This window comes from Lygodium microphyllum, chromosome 16 (genome assembly GCF_053477565.2).
Source record: "Lygodium microphyllum isolate KBCC chromosome 16, Lygodium_microphyllum_v1.1.10, whole genome shotgun sequence".
NCBI classification, from domain to species: domain Eukaryota; kingdom Viridiplantae; phylum Streptophyta; class Polypodiopsida; order Schizaeales; family Lygodiaceae; genus Lygodium; species Lygodium microphyllum.
The window spans coordinates 56,408,974-56,425,146 of record NC_141150.1 but is presented as its reverse complement, the minus strand read 5'-3'; the positions used below and the strand labels follow the sequence as shown (position 1 = coordinate 56,425,146).

General features: G+C 42.8%; 1 protein-coding gene across 1 annotated transcript in view; it reads right to left on the bottom strand.

The window, feature by feature from the left end:
- Positions 1-14,559, bottom strand: part of LOC148022856 (putative phosphoglucomutase, cytoplasmic 1) — a 66,592-nt gene extending 52,033 nt beyond the window's left edge. The window contains exons 1-2 of the mRNA XM_087695773.1: positions 14,463-14,559; positions 14,283-14,342 (exon numbers count right to left, since the gene is read on the bottom strand). The gene's annotated coding sequence lies outside the window, so the exon portion shown is untranslated. The remainder of the gene's footprint in view (positions 1-14,282; positions 14,343-14,462) is intronic.
- Between the last annotated feature and the right edge of the window lie 1,614 nt (positions 14,560-16,173).

Genomic DNA, 16,173 nt, shown 5'->3' with positions numbered 1-16,173 from the left:
TCAGCATTAACAGCTTACTGTCCTGGCTGTTCCTGCACATGTAGTGGCTCATCTTCATGGGTAATAGCTGGCTGATCATTTCCAGCACCATTTCTTGCATTTACAGGTTCATTCACAGCAGGTATTTGCTGCTGTACAGCGGGCACATTTTGCTGTCCAAAAGGTATTTCTTCCCACAATACAACCCTACGAACCTCCTCAGTCTTTTCAAGCTGTTTGTGCATGCGATCTTCCTGGAAGATAACGTCATTGCTGCGTACTATTTTCCTTTTCTCGAGATCCCATAATTTATACCCCATTTCACCCTCGTCACCATATCCTAGGAAAATGCATCTACAGAACTTTGGCTCTCAAGTTTGCTGTGTTTTTCTTTACGAATGTGCACAAAAGCCTCGCAGCCAAAAACTTTCAGATGAGCATATGAAGGTGGCTTGCCCAACCACGCTTCTTGGGGAACTCCCCCCCCCCCCCCCCAAGACCTGTTTGGTGACCGATTAATCAAGTGAACGGCTGTCATAACAACCTCTGCCCAAAAAACATGGGGTAATGCAGCATGAGACAGCATCATACGGACCTTATCATGTATGGTCCGATTCATACGCTCTGCAATTCCATTTTGGGGTGGATTATGAGGGGCAGTGAGCTCCCTTCTTATCCCTTTGCTGTCACAAAATGGCTGAAAGGCTTTGGACATATATTCCCCACCATTGTCAGAGCGAAGACACTTAAGTGTCTTATCTGACTGATTTTCAGCCAATGCCAAGAATTTTTTAAACTTGTCAAGCACTTCATCCTTGCTACGAATAGGGTAAACCCATACTTTCCGTGTAGCATCATCGACAAAGGTGACAAAATATTTCTTCCCCCTAAAGATAATTCTGGCATTTGACATACATCCGAATGTACTAACTCTAGAGGAGAAGATTTCAAAGAAAGAGACTTTTTGTGAGAAGTCTGTGCATGTTTGCCATAAATACAATGATCACAGTGCTCAAAATTAGCATAACGAAGACAAGGCAAGTAACCCAAACGAGAAAGCACTTTCATTCCTATTTGACTCATGTGTCCCAACCGGCCATGCCACAACGAAACACTTGGCTGCTCGGTCACAGCAACAACATGGTCCCGCACACTAGATACATGAAGTGGATACAAGGTATCACTCTTGCAACCTCTGGCAATGACCCTAGATCCCTTACAGATCTTGCATTTTCCATCACCAAAGGTGGTATGAAAACCATTATCATCTAGCTGCCCTGTGCTAATCAAGCTCTTCTTGAGCTGAGGTACATGCCGTACATGCTGAAGTGTAAAGACAGAGGCATGTTGAAACTGTAACTGCACACTATCAATACCTGCAATCTCACATGCATAGTTGTCCCCAAGATGGACAACACCATGCCCACCGCCTATATAGGCGTAAAACCACTCACGATGAGGGGTGACATGAAAGGAAGTACCTGAATCAAGAATCCAAGTATGCATGTCCTCATCTGTATCTGCAAGTAGAGCATGTGCATGAAAATGTGAAGAGACAAAGAGTATATCACTCCCACTGTCACTGTCATGAGTGACTACATTCACCTCTTCAATTTTTACACTACTCTTCTTAGGCTGACTGTCCTTCTTCTCTTCCTTGTAATCATCTGTCTTCTTGCTTTTTCCTTTCTCTTTCTTCCATTTGTAGCAGTCACGTTTAAAGTGATCCTTCTTGCCACAATGATAGCATTCAACATCTTTGCCACGTGATTTACTGCGTCCCTTGCCATCATATTTGCCCTTTTGCTGTGATCTGCCACTAGTATGCAAAGCACTGGAAGACTTACTGGATGCATTGTTCTGCCAATTCATCTCTTCCATAAGTAGAGCACTCTCTACATCAATATACAAAAGGATCACATTAGAATTGCTCATAGCAGTCCTGAATGTCTTCCAACTCTCTGGTAGAGTGCAAAGCAAGTAAGTAGCCTTAAATTCCTCATCAATCATGAACTTCAAGGCAACCAGCTGGCTGAAAATGGAGTTAAACTCACTCAAGTCAGTAGACATTGCTGTACCTTCTTTCATACACAAATCCATAAGCTTTTTCAGCCAATACACTTTACTTGCAGCACTCTTCTGTGCATACAGTTTTTCCAGTCTAGTCCATATAGCATACGCAGAATCCAAACCTTCAATGTTGAAGAGCAGGGCATCAAAAATCGATAGCTCTATGGGTGAGCGTGCAAGCTCATTCAGCTCATCCCAATCATCCTGATCCATGTCCGCAGGCTTTGCCCCTTTAGTTTTGATCGGCTTTGCCTGCTTCTTTTGTAACTGGATATTGTAGCACTGTTTTTACCACACTGCAAAAAAATGTGCACCTTCAAGCTTCTTTATATGCATCAAATTACTGCTGTTGTTGCTGCCAGCCGTGGTTTTCAGCCCAAATGTGACCAAAAAACCAGCAAAAGCAGGCCCAAACTATCACCCAAGTGACCAAGGTACAAACAAGTACCAATCAGCAATAAATGACCACACAGAAGTACTTTTACAAGGTTTTGTATTTTCAGCCTAGGATTAATATACACGTTTGCATCGGTCCTACCTAGCTGGAGACTTAGAGAGCTCATCATTCTTTTGTGGTTTCATCCTCCTTGGGAGACCTACTCTTGTTAGCAATCCTAATTGTCATGCCTTGTCATCTCCTACTTGTGAGCCTCAATTTGAGTCAAACAAGGACATTAGGAGCTCTGACATGTCTGTCAAGTGTTTTGATGGAGGAGGCAGCTCTATTTGAGCATGCCTTTCTATGCATTTCCTTCAATTGTCGGCTTCTTGTGTGCACTTCTAGGTCAATTTCTACTTTTCCCAGCCTATCTCCACCTACCAAACATTGTCCTTGCCAATCGCGTTTTTTCTGTGGCCACTTGGTATTTTTCTAGCATTTTCCAGAGTGTGACCCGCATTAAATGCTGGTCGGCCAGCATTCATGGCACTTATAGGTGCAAGTCAGACAGTTTTGGGCTTTTATGGCTATTGATAGCCACTCCCCCCCACTTGGGAGTCACTCATCCTCTCCAGCCTTTTGTCCTCCTTGGCAGGTGCACACTCCGTCTCCTCCATGCTTGGATGCTGCCATCATCATCAGCCTAATCTGGTGCCCTTGTTTGACACTGTGGGCTGCGTGCAAGGGCTGATCAATCTCCTTCCACTTTCCCATTTGTATCAGCATTCTTTCTTATTCAGTGCTTATTTCGTTCTCCTTTTCTTGCAATCTCTCTTTGTTCCTTGGTCTCTGTGTTTCCATTCCTTTCCATTGCGCACTCTCACATGGTATCAGAGTACGATATCCTTTTCTAACAAAGAGACAAAGATTCTGATACTTGCAGTGGAGAACATCCACATCCAAAACGCAGATATTCACCCTTGCGTTTGCTGCAAACACAGGGATCTCTAAAGATTTTATGTAGGAGTGACATCATCTAGAGCCTAGTTGACTACTTCTGTGTGGAGACGACCTTCCATAAGTACCAGGTGGCAGTTTCCGATCATCATTTTGCTAAAAACGCAGCCTTCTAGCTGCAAATGACTGCTCCCCTCCACCAAGTGGTAGTCTCCACCCTTAGGCGACAGCCTCTCCATCAAAGCTTTGTGTTTTTGCATCCTTTTGGTGCAGGTAACAATCTTTTCCCTACAGGTGGACCTTCTATATCAAGATATTGGTATCATGTAGCCATTTCCTTCTGTTTTGGGATTGTCTATAGCCACACACAGGTTTTCTTTTGTGGGTGATTGTAGAAGAGGAAGATGTCTTTTCCGTTTTCAGGCTCTCATGACTCAAATGGACATCGTTGTTCTCCACACTCCTCTGACCGAAAGTATAATTGTTATTGCGAGTATTGTCGGAGGGAGGACTCTCCTATTTGAACCCATCCGCCTTCTATTCATCTATCACAAAAGACTCTATCTGAAGTGAAGATGAATCCTTTGGTATCCTCTATTCAGGTACCCATACTTCCTTCACTGCCCAAAGAGGACTGGTTGGAGGACTCCAACTACTCCCTATGGTCTGATAAGGTGGAGTGAGTTTTGGACTCCTTCGATCTTTGGGAACTTGTTTCTCAACCTATCCCTTATCCTAAGGAGAATCCCGTTAATGGGACATCTATGGATCGCATAGCCCTATGGGATTGACTCAATTCTAGGGCCAGATCCTTCCTCTTTATGAGTTTGTAGGATTCTATCCTTGTTCATGTTCGTAGGTTGAAGACTGCAACGGAAGTGTGGAGCAAGCTTGCATCTCTCTATCAACAAAAGACATTTTCCCATAAGATTTCCCTTGAGAGGAAGTTGTGGATGCTCAATATCGATGACTCCTCTTCCATAAAGCACATCACTAAGATGGAGGACATGAGGGGTGAGCTTGCCTCTCTTGGTCAAATGGTATCTTTTGACAACATGGCTATGATCCTCTTTACTCAGCTGCCATCTCCTTGGTTTGATGTCTTCTACACTAGCCTATTCACATCGAGGACCCACGAGACACTTCTATGGGAGAAGTTGTCACCACTTGTCTTGGAGCATGACAAGCGCCTCAAAGAGGTCAATGCTAGTGGATCCAACTCCACTAAAGCCTTTGTTGCAAGATCAAGAGGAGGGAAGAAGAAGAAGAACAAGTCAAAGGCAAAGGCAAAGAAGCAAGAAAGTTCTTCGAGCTGTGACTCCGATTCAGCAAAGCCGACGTGCCCACATTGTGGGAAGGGGACACATCCTAAGGAGAAATGCTGGAAGAAGTACCCTCACCCTCATTCAAGAGGGAAGGGTGGATCTACAATGGAGCCTTCTACTACCTCTACATCCACTATTACCCATGAGTTAATGTTTCTTCATATCCACTCTTTGGTAGAGGAGCCTCCTTCAGTGGTGGCTGCCGAGTTTTCTGAGCAACCTTGGTTGGTGGAGTGCTTCGAGTCATATGACTCCATGAGGTGATTTGTTACATATCTCCGTCCACCCGAGGGTTCAGCCACTGTTGGTGACATTGTGTCAGTGCCTATTAGTGGTGTTAGCAGTTTTCCTTTGTTACTCAACCACAAGTCGTGCTCCCTTTTGGAAGACCTACATGTTCTGAACTTGGGCTTTCCACTCATATCTTTTTATGGCCTTACGAGGCTTGGCACCCGTGTGATTTTCACTAAGCATGCCATTGTTATTGAGGATTCTTTTACAAGAGCTATCTTATTGACACATTGGTAGGAGAGAGGGCTTTACAAGCTCCATTCCCCTTCTATGATGCAGGGTCTTCCACATTAGTCTATTGCTACACTCGTTCCCACTTATGCACCATTTATTCCACAAGTTCCTTCCCAACCCCCACCTCCTCCGATGGTTCCCTCGTAACCCCCATCCCTTTCAAAGAGGGATGATCTCAGTGATGTGGCTTAAATTTCCTCACCCCTAGTGTTTCAAAGGGGGTTTTCCAAGATTGTGAGGAGCTCCTTCATTGGCAGTCTACATTGACAAACTTCATCAACATTGGCATTCCTCTTGCAACCTCAAGATCTGTTTCTTCTTTGGCCTTCCGTCACATCTAGAATTTGAGAGGGGGTGTTAGCAATCATGATTGTCATACCTTGTCATCTCCTACCTATGAGCCTCAATCTAAGTCAAACTAGGACATTAAGAGCTACGGCATGTCTACCATGTGTTTTGATGGAGGAGGCATCTCTACTTGAGCATGCCTTTCTATGATCCTTTAGTTGTCGGCTTCCTATTTGCACTTCTAGGCTAGTTTTTGCTTTTCCTAGTCTACCTCCACCTGTTGAACATTGTCCCCGCCGATTGGGTTTTGTTTTTGTGGCCACCTCGTTTTTTTTGGCATATTCCAAAGTGCAACCAGTATTAAATGCTGGTCAGCCAGCATTTATGACACTTGCAGATGCAAGTCGGCTAGTTTTGGGCTTTTATCACTATTTATAGCCGACCCCCCACTTGGCAATCATTCATCCTCTCCAATCTTCTGTCCTCCTTTGCAGGTACACACACTAACACTCTCGTCTCTTCCATGCGTGGTGCTGCCATCTTCATTAGCCTGATTTGGTGCACTCACTGATGTTGTGGGCTGCATGCAAGGACTAATCACTCTCCTTCCACTTTCCCATTTGTATTAGCATTCTTTCTTGTTTGGTGCAGATTTCATTATTCTTTTCTTGCAGACCTCTTTGTTTCTCTCTCCATGTTTCCGTACCTTTCTGTTGTGCACTCTCACAGCTCTTCTACCAACATGGAGACTTCCCATCCCAAGATGAATCTTGCAATATCTCTTGATGCTATTATAGTGGTAGCTTCTCCCTAGATTCTCCAGCTCGCATGCTTAATCCACATCCTTCTTCATGGTTCTCGACACCACACAAAGATGACATCAAGCTCCTCTTCCTCCTTCAACATCATCATCCATGGTTGAGAGGGGATTCCTTTCCTTTCCTAGTATTCTATAGGTTTCAATATTTGTCCTCAACATCGGCCTTCCTTTCCTCTTGTATCTCCCCTTTGCATTGCATAATCATCTTTGTAAAAGGGTGCTCGGGCAAGTGAACAATTTTCCCATGAGGGACACCGTCCAAGTGGCACCTACTACATGCACATTCTCATCGTGTAGCATTACTCTCTACATCTCATTGTGCAAAGTATCCCTAAGTGGATCCTTAGTTGTTTCTACCGATGGTTCTTTTACCACCTTACCACCATACCTACATACTTCTTTCACCACCCCTAAGCAGATCCTTAGTTGTTTCTACCAGTGGTTCTTTCACCACCTTACCACCATACCTACATACTTCTTCTCCCTTTTCCCTTGTCATAGACATCCTTGAGTGGTCAAGATAGCTTGTCTATTTTGTGATATGTTGAATATAACCATCCCTTTTTATTCTTCCCCACAGGGAAAATTTACTTGACAAGCTACAAACCATCTATTCTCCCAAAAAAAAGAAGGTTCAATGTGGTTCCATCCACCTTTGCAAGTGTTGATAGGCCACTAGACAACCAACAAGCACCCTTTGTCCGATGCCCTGGCCTCTTTGAGAGATTACTTGGGCTCCCTTGGTAAGAAAATCATCACCTCTCTAGTCTTGGTAGGCCATTGGGCAGCCAAAGTGTACCCTTTGTCAAATGCCATGGCTACTTTGGGATGGAACAAATGGGCTTGAGCTTTCTTTCCAATCCCTTCTTGGTTCCAATTTTTGGCCTAAGAGGAGGTGTTGAGCTAAAAATGCATTACAAATTGATTAGCTCTTTAAAAGAGCCCCAAAACATGTAAATTACCAAAAGTTTCATTAAACAATGCACCGTCCTATAGAGTTTCCATGTCTCATAAGCAAAACCCTAATTTAGCACGATCCTTCTACATCTATAAATAGACAAGCTTCCCACCATTCAGCCTATCCTTTTTTGCAAGTCACATCAATTCGCACATCCTTTGCTCCTCTTGGTGCCCAACTTTCAGCCTTCAGCCCTAGCCCATCTACTATCCAACCATTCACCAATTGCAGCCACATCATCTACAACACTTGACATCCATTCTACTACTACCACCTTGCTGCCAAGAGGGCCTAGACGTTTGTATTTTGCTGTAGGCCTATCCGTACTACCACATCAGCATTCAAGAGTCAGTCAACAGCCTGCATTCTGCTGTTTTGCAGGCCACCCTGCATTAGGATTCAGCACACATCACTCCTACTATCTACAACTCCAATGACTAGCTTTCAACCTCCAATGGATGGTGCGCTGCTGCGTTTATCAGATTTCAGCCTCTAGACCTATGCAATTTGGTGATTAGACTATTGCCCTTCCACATTTAGCACTCTCTCAGCTCTAATTGGCAGTTCCAACACTTCAGGTCCGTCTCCAATGGATGTCACACTCCGACAATATTCATTGCTCTACCTTTAAACATTCTATAAACTCTTTCCGTCATTTACAACATTGATTCGTTCACTTCAAAGTTCTCTTTTTCTCCACTTGTGTTTGTCTTTTTGTTTCTAAATTTTGCATTTTGCATTTATGGTTTCTGCATTATTGTCTGAGTAATTGTGTTTTAGTCATGTTCATACAATCTGTGTTTTCTCAATTCAAACCCTAGCTTATCTTCACAACTACCTCTCTCTCAACCTCTAAGCTTGAGTGATCTAACTATCTCACCCAAGTGTTGTGATGAAAGCTTGACATGTGCAAAAGCACCTATGCTATATTGTTTCAAGACCCATCTTGTGTCCCTGGATGCCAAATCATATTCTAACTGATTGGGATAGAAACAACTACAAGGAGGAACTTCTTACTTTGGAAACAAATGATGCTTGTGTCTACTCTACTATTCTCAAATGTATCTCTAAAGAGGTCCTTTTGGAGATTACATCCTGAGGATGACTTTAGGTATGTGGGAGAAGCTACAACTTATGTACAATGCTTTGTCGACCATGCGAGCTATGACCCTCTATGGTCACCTACAGACTATTAAGTTCGAGGTGACTAGTATAATTCAATCCTTTCTTCTTCAAGTGACCCTTAATACAAGATCAACTGTATAATTCAATCCTTTCTTCTTCTTCAGGTGACTAATATAATTCAATCATTTCTTCTTCAAGTGACCCTTAATACAAGATCAACTGTTGACACATGGTCCGCCCTTCCAGTACACACCTTGTGGAGTCTGTTCTCTACAAGCTTTCTTCAAAATTTGTGGCATGGCCAAGGCCTTACAAGCTCAGATATTGGCAACCCCTATCAATTTTGAGCATATGCTCTCCATGTTGCTTGAGCATGAGACTTCTTTGCATTTACAAGTGAGGCTTCCATCGCGATATGGTAGCCACCAAGAGGCTTATATAGCTTCAGAGAGGGACAGCACAAGGAGAAGATGACAAAGACTCAACATTATCATTGTGGCAAGAAGGGGTATCTCCAAAGGGGTCACAAGGATTTAGCAACAATACAGAAGAAGCGAGAGAAAAAGAAAAAGAAGATAAAGGACTCTCCAAACAATCATGATCATCTCTAGATTCTAATTCTGATTCTAATCCTCCATCCAAGGGGAAGACCAAGGCTTCAAAGGGCTTATCTTCTATTGAGAAGGAAAGGTTGTAAAGGCCTCCTCCTCTCCCTTAGAGGCCTAGTAGTACTAGCATTGCTCACAACCCTCAGTGCTTGAGGGGCTGTGTGAGGGGGGGGGGGAAGGGTACCCTAGCCTCATTGATATGCAAGTGCAATGGACTCAGACCAAGGCTTCCCACACTCATTGAAGTCTAGCGAGTTTTAAAATCTTGGAGCTAGGATTGACCTAGGTTCATAATAAGCTATTTTGTTTGATAGAGAGTGGCCTTTGCTCCTAGTCTGAGCTCATATGAAGAGACACTTTGGCAATTTGGCTAAAGTAGGGAATCCATAGTCATGATATGCTTTCCACGAAGCTAGTTCATAACACATATTAAGAGCTACTATGGCTACTTTTTGTTTTCAAGGATTGGTACAATCAACATCAACATGAGTGTCTTTTCGAGGCACCTTGGTGATGGCTTGATCACCCACTACTTGGGTATCCATAGTCTTATCTATGTGTCATTGTTGTATGTACTATGATGACTCACTATCATTGTATATTGTATTCTACTGATCACCTATGATTTGAGAGAGGGTGTTAGCAAATTATATACTCATGGGTTAGAGTTTGTGCTTAAGTGGGCAATTTATGTGGTTTATGCCAAAGGGGGCTAAGGCTGGCTGCCCTAATCTTGGACATCAATATAGGCAGGCTCCCTCCTCATCCATTCACTTATATGGATTCCATTTTCCGAGCATATTCTTCTTGAGTTCTTTAACTCTCTACAGCTTTTTTCTTCTTTTTGTTTGTGCAATGAATTGACCATTCAAATTGTTACATTTATTTATCCCAATGTGTAAACGCACACTATTGTGTGTTAAAGTGCATGTTTAGGTGTGAAAACCTTTTATACCACTTAGCATTAAATAAAGGTCAATGGTGTAGATGGATACCTCAGCTTATATATTCAGGCCCTATCTCACTTGTAATATCATCACAAACTATCACATCAATCTATTCAACTTGTGTGCTTGCAAAAGCTCCCTCTCTCTCTCTCTCTCTCTCTCTCTCTCTATAGCCTACTAGGCACACATGAGTTCCATATCTAATACAAATCTAGCAATCTTTTAATGTGAAAAATTATGACTATGGATGTTTTTTTTCCAAAGCAAAGAAAACTATATACATAAATCCCATGTGTTTACACTAAGAAAACACAAAATATATGTACTATAAACACAACTAAAACACAAGAACAAAATAAACGCAAAGACAAAAACACAAAGAAAGAAGAAAGAGAACCCTAAAGTGAATGAACCAATGTTGTAAATGGATGTAAGAATGTACAAAATGCTCAAAGGTAGAGAAATGGGAGTAGTCAAAGAGTAACCTTTACTGAAGATGGATCCCAAGGTTTGTGACTGCCAGTCGGAGCTGAATGTAAAAGCACAACAAGCTGGAGACCAAAGTACAGTTGTATGGAGGGCTGGAATCGGTAAATGCAGCAATGTCCTGCCCAAAAGAGTGCACAGCCAGTCACCTGCAGCAGCATGAAGTTGGACAATAGCTGGCAAAGGGTAGTCAGAGATGCTGCCGGCCTATGCAGCAGGCAAACACAGGCTGGAAACTATTCTCTAGGGTGCTGGACAACAGAGTGGTCTGCTGCAACAATAAACATAGCAACAAGGTAGACGCTAGCTGAGAGAGATGTAGCAATAGCCATGAGGGCTAGACAGCCACTAAATAATGTGGGCTGATGGCTAGAATCTATAGAGGAGTGATAACCTGCAAAAAAGGGATAAGCTAAGGGGCTGGCCAGCCTTCTTTTTATAGATGTGAAAAGATGTAGAGAAGCAAGGGAGGGATAAGGGGGTTGTGATCTTCTCAATCAGTCAAAGTGAGAACAAAGTTTTGAATGTCGATCTTCAAGTCACTCTTTGTGACAGTTTGATTGGCCTAACAAAAGACTGAACGGTCTCTGAATATGAGTCATCAAAAGCATCGAACTAGTGGTAATCCATAAGGGAAAATTAGGTGCACCCTGCAACAAGGAGTTGTAGATGTCCCGCACACTTCATAGAAGGCCCAAAAAATGCAAAAATGTGTTCTTCATGGCAAATCTGCTCCAAACAGCAAGCTGAGTGTGTTCTTCTCTTCATAGAACCCCTGAGTTCTCACGTTGGCCATGATACCATGTGAGATTGCACAACAAAAGAGGAAACATGGACATGGTGAGAGAAGGAAAGAGAAAGACTACAATAAAAGAAGAGAATGAAAGGAGAAAATCTAGACTAAAGTGAATGAAAATTGAATACAAAAGAGGACTGATCAGTCCCTGCATGTAGCCCAAGGCGTCAATGAGGGCACTGCTGAAACCCGCAAAGATAAGTGACTAGCCACCTGAGGGCACCACTATAAATAGCTAAAAGTGCCAAAAACTTGCCGACTAGTACTTGGAGGAGCCATGAATGCTGGCCAACTGATCACCATAAATAAAATAATCATGATAACGTTGACCACCATCATAAATGCCGACTGCATCATCCTGGCCAAAGTGAACACAGTCCAAACCCATTGAGAAAAAAAATGCACTGAGCTGGAAAATAACCAACCAGTGTGAACACTCCTCAATCCAACTGAAAAAGAAATGTGCATGCTTTGGAAAGAGTTGCCTCCTTTGTCAAAACGCATGATAGACTGGGGGTCAGGGCTCCTAATGTCAACATCTAACTCAAACTAAGGCTCACAAGCAAGAGATGATGATACAAGACACACGTCTACTAATAGGGTTTGCACTAAGCAAGCATAGAATGTGCGAATACAACTAAAACACAAGAACTAAGACAAGAATAGTAAAAGACAAAACACAAATAGAGAAGAAAGAGAACTCCAAAGTAAATGAATCAATGCTATAAATGATTGTAAGAATGTGCAAAATGCTCAAAGACAAAGCAATGGGGGTAGTTGGAGAGTGATGCCCACTGGAGATCTTGAGGTCTGTGACCACCAGTTAGAGCTGAATATGAAAGGGTAGCAGACCAGAAAACAAAGCGCAGCTATATGGAGGGCTGGAACTGGTAAAAGCGTCAGTGTACTGCCAAAAAGAGTATGCAGCTGGGCACCTGCAACAATATAAAGGTGGATGACAGCTGGCAAAGGGTAGTCACATGTCAGGCAGCCTATACAGCAGCCAAATGCAGGCTGAAAATTGTTGCCTAAGGTGCTGAACAGCAGGGCAGCCTGCTGCAACAGTAAACACAGAAACTTGGGGCAGCACCAGAGTAGGCGCCACCAGAGAGATATGTAGAAGTAATCACAAGGGCTGGAATTCACTGTACAACCTGAGTTGATGGTTGGAAACTACAGAGGAGTGATAGCCTGCAAAAAAGGGATAAGCTGAGTGGTTGAACAGCCTCCTAGTTAGAGATGTGGATCCTCCCAAAATTAGGGTTTTGGATTATAAGACACAGAAACTTTGCTATTCTTTGAATTTTGGGACTGTTTTAATGAACTAATGAAGATTTAATGCATATGCATCTTTTTTACCTTAACATGGCTATATCTTTTACTTTATAGCATGGCTATATCTAATAGTCCAAATTAACCAAGCAATGGCAGTTGCTATGAACTGTCATCTGCAATAATGTCCCTTGGTCCACTTTGTCAGATGCCTCAAAAGTTTGGTGCAGCTATCCTGTTCAAGAACTCACCAAAGATGAGTAGGACTGGTTGCCATGAACATCCTCATTTCCACAAGCAAGGCCTTTGTCTATGACCTCAGCTACTATCACGCATGTCACTATCACAGCAAAAGGGAGCCCATGGACTCACTTGCCATGACAATTAGCAAATGAATATGATAATTGACCACGTCAAACTGCCAACTGCCAAGTTGGCACTATGCCTAATGATAAAGGACAGTGGACCATCCTCCCTGAGGGAATATAGCCTGGAACCATTGCAATCAGCAATGACAAACTTGCATGAGTCCATCACCAATACAATTGCTGACATTCCAACATTTCAGAGATCACACTTGTAGTATGGTCTACAGCCTTTGCCATGGTTTTCCAAAGCCAAGAGATAAATTGAAGCCATTCATTTGTTGCCTCATCTTTCCTAGCCCATGGCAGGGGGACACTCACAAATTGGGCACAATGTAGCCTCTCCATATGTGCAAGTGCCTAGTGAGCAGACAAAAGCATGCTAATATGCAATGGTTCTATAAGGATCGCAATGTGTGGATGGACCACTACAGTTTCTCAAAAATATGACATGTAAGGACCATCACTGAAGAAGTATAGGTGTAAGAATATCAGCTTCACCTGTTTAACATCTCAATAGCAGCCATATAGAAGTTTTGGTTGACAGAACAACTGCCGGGCCTTCTGGGTGTATGCACTGGCCACAAGTTGGCTTCTTTTCTACCAAGACACTAATATACTGCATATCTCGTCCTCCTTTCAGATGACAGAATCTGCATTGTGAGACAACTCCAACAGGTGACTTCATTTCCATGTCTGGTTGGAATATGGTGCAGATTTAAGATCTCATGCTAAGGAATGGACATCCTCCTCGTTAGGAAGAGGGGATGGTGTCTATTATGCAAACCCAGATAGTCAATCGTGTTTGGGACAGGCCATTATTGCTAGAGTACTTGGCTAAACATAGGGAAAATGGACTTGATCCAACTTCAGATCTTTCTTCGAATCATGATATTGCGACAATCCCAATGACTCCTGCACCCAATTGCATGCTTAGCTAGAGATAGGCTCAAAATATCAGTGGAAGATCGTTTTGATACAAGACTCGAGCGGATGGAATTACAGTGATTCAAGAAAACTTTATTACTTAAAATATGGGCCCCTTCTATCGTTGCTGCCTGTGATCTGTGTGCTGGCAGGGGTGACATCCTGCTTCCATAATCTAGCCTGGCACATACCCTTTCTCCAGGATGGCTCTCTTTCTCTCATTTTTCTGATTCTTATCCTAATCATTTTCTAGAACAATGCAAACGTACTGCTGCCTTGATCTAGTCCGCACATACCCTGTCTCCAGGATACCCTCTTCCTCTCCTTTTTCTGTTTCCTATCCTAATCATTTTCTAGAAGGAAGCAAGCATCCTGTAGTACCAGGAACAAGTGCAAACACAGAGAAAAGAGAAAGAATTGCATCAAATCAATCCAAAACATGAAACCGGACAAACCTCAGCTCAGGAATGGCGATAGAAGGATGTTTTTCAGTCCTTGAAGGTTCGCTTCACAGCCTGCACGATCAACCACAAAAACTGAGATGGGATTGGGCGATGGAGAGCAAAATGTATGCAAAATCTAGGCAGACAGGCAATGTTGATTGGCTTGATGACGGGGATTGGCAAGAAACTGACTGAATATCGAGTAATCAGGCAGGCAGGGTGTGGGTGTGGCCTCTGGATGGACGAGAGAAGGGATCATAAGAAAGAAGAAGATCCCCAGGAGTGATGAAACGTGACAGGAGGGGCGGGCTCCTTTATTGTGTTTTTATTTTAGTTAGTATTTTTTAATTGTCGTCAGCGCTGTTATTTTATTTTATTTTACGATCTGTATGCAAAATTGGATGATCGGTGTGAATTGTTGCATGGACCACGCTTGAGAATAGGGACTTGTAAACCTAAAGGTAGGAAAAACTCCGAGAAATACCATATAGCTTGAGAATAGGGACTTGTAATCCTAAAGGTAGGAAAAACTCCGAGAAAGCCCATATAGCTTTAAAGGTAGGAAAAACTCCAAGCAAGACCATATAGCTTTTTCTCGTCACACTTTTTGGGAAACCAATGGGCAAAAGCTCTTTAAGTGACCCTCCTATGCTTACATCATCGCATAATCCCCACGTCACGGAAACGGAGTGTGCTTCGTACTATAAGAGTGTTGTTAGTTATAAAAACCTCTACATTTAGGCATCATATTTTGCTCTTATTACCACATGGCCTATCCATAGGGTACTAGGGCCTATAAGTTGATGGGTCTCAAAAAATTATCAATTTTATGTGACATAGAGAGCCTATTGCGTGACAACAATGAGTGGGTTAGTGGTTAGTGCAAACATGAAGGCACATTCCGATTTGGTTGCCCTTTGTTCAATTCCTACCAATCTTTTGGATCTTGATCATGATTTTTTCAACACTCCTCTCTGTCACGTAAAAGAAGGCTTTTTCTCAACCATGTATTTCCCTTTTCAGCTTCATTTGCTCGCGCAAGTCTATTAATCATTAAGATTTTTTGGGGGGATGCCAAGGGGGTCTGTGTAGTTGGCCTGAGTGCCAAAAATCAATATTTGAGTTTCCATGGGGAAGAGCACCCCGCCTCTTTGTAGGTGGCAACTTATTGGCCCTTCTACCATAGAGCTTTGCACAAGATGGAGGGTGATGTGGCACCCCTTCCTCCCCCCCCCCCCCCCCCTCTAAACCCAATATCGAAAACTTTGTTGTTTCCCTCTCGACTTAGTCTTTGTATGCCTAATACATTATCTTTTGTATTGCATGCTTTGATGCATAAAGGTGCCCATGCAGTATCTCCTCTCTTTTAGTTTTGTATACATATATTGGTGCTCCAAGCTAGGACCCATACAAGCACAGGTCATTACAATTCTTATAAAGCGATAGTGTTTAAGCCCCTCTCTTTTCCCTTGTCCATCTCTCTCTCTCTCTCTCTCTCTCTCTCTCTCTCTCTCTCTCTCTCTCTCTCTCTCTCTCTCTCTCTCTCTCTCTCTCTCTCTCTCTCTCTCTCTCTCTCTCCAAACACCTTTCCCGTTAGCTATACCGCAAATGCGCAAATGCTAAACTAAATCTCTAACATGCACATAGACTAAATGAAAGAAGCCAAGCTGCAAGCTATTCACTTTGAATATATACACCTCATGCAAGACACCAATACTTTTTATAGTTCCTTATATAAAATAGATAAGCTTGAAGGTGGTGCTTGATAGAAATATGTTATGTTTGCTAGAGATGCTCATGCTATTATAGGATAATGCAATGTCAAGTGGCACCATTCTTTATGATGTCCAAGCATGCAACTCAAGGTTAGAAGGTGCACGTAGCACAACTATCTACATACCTG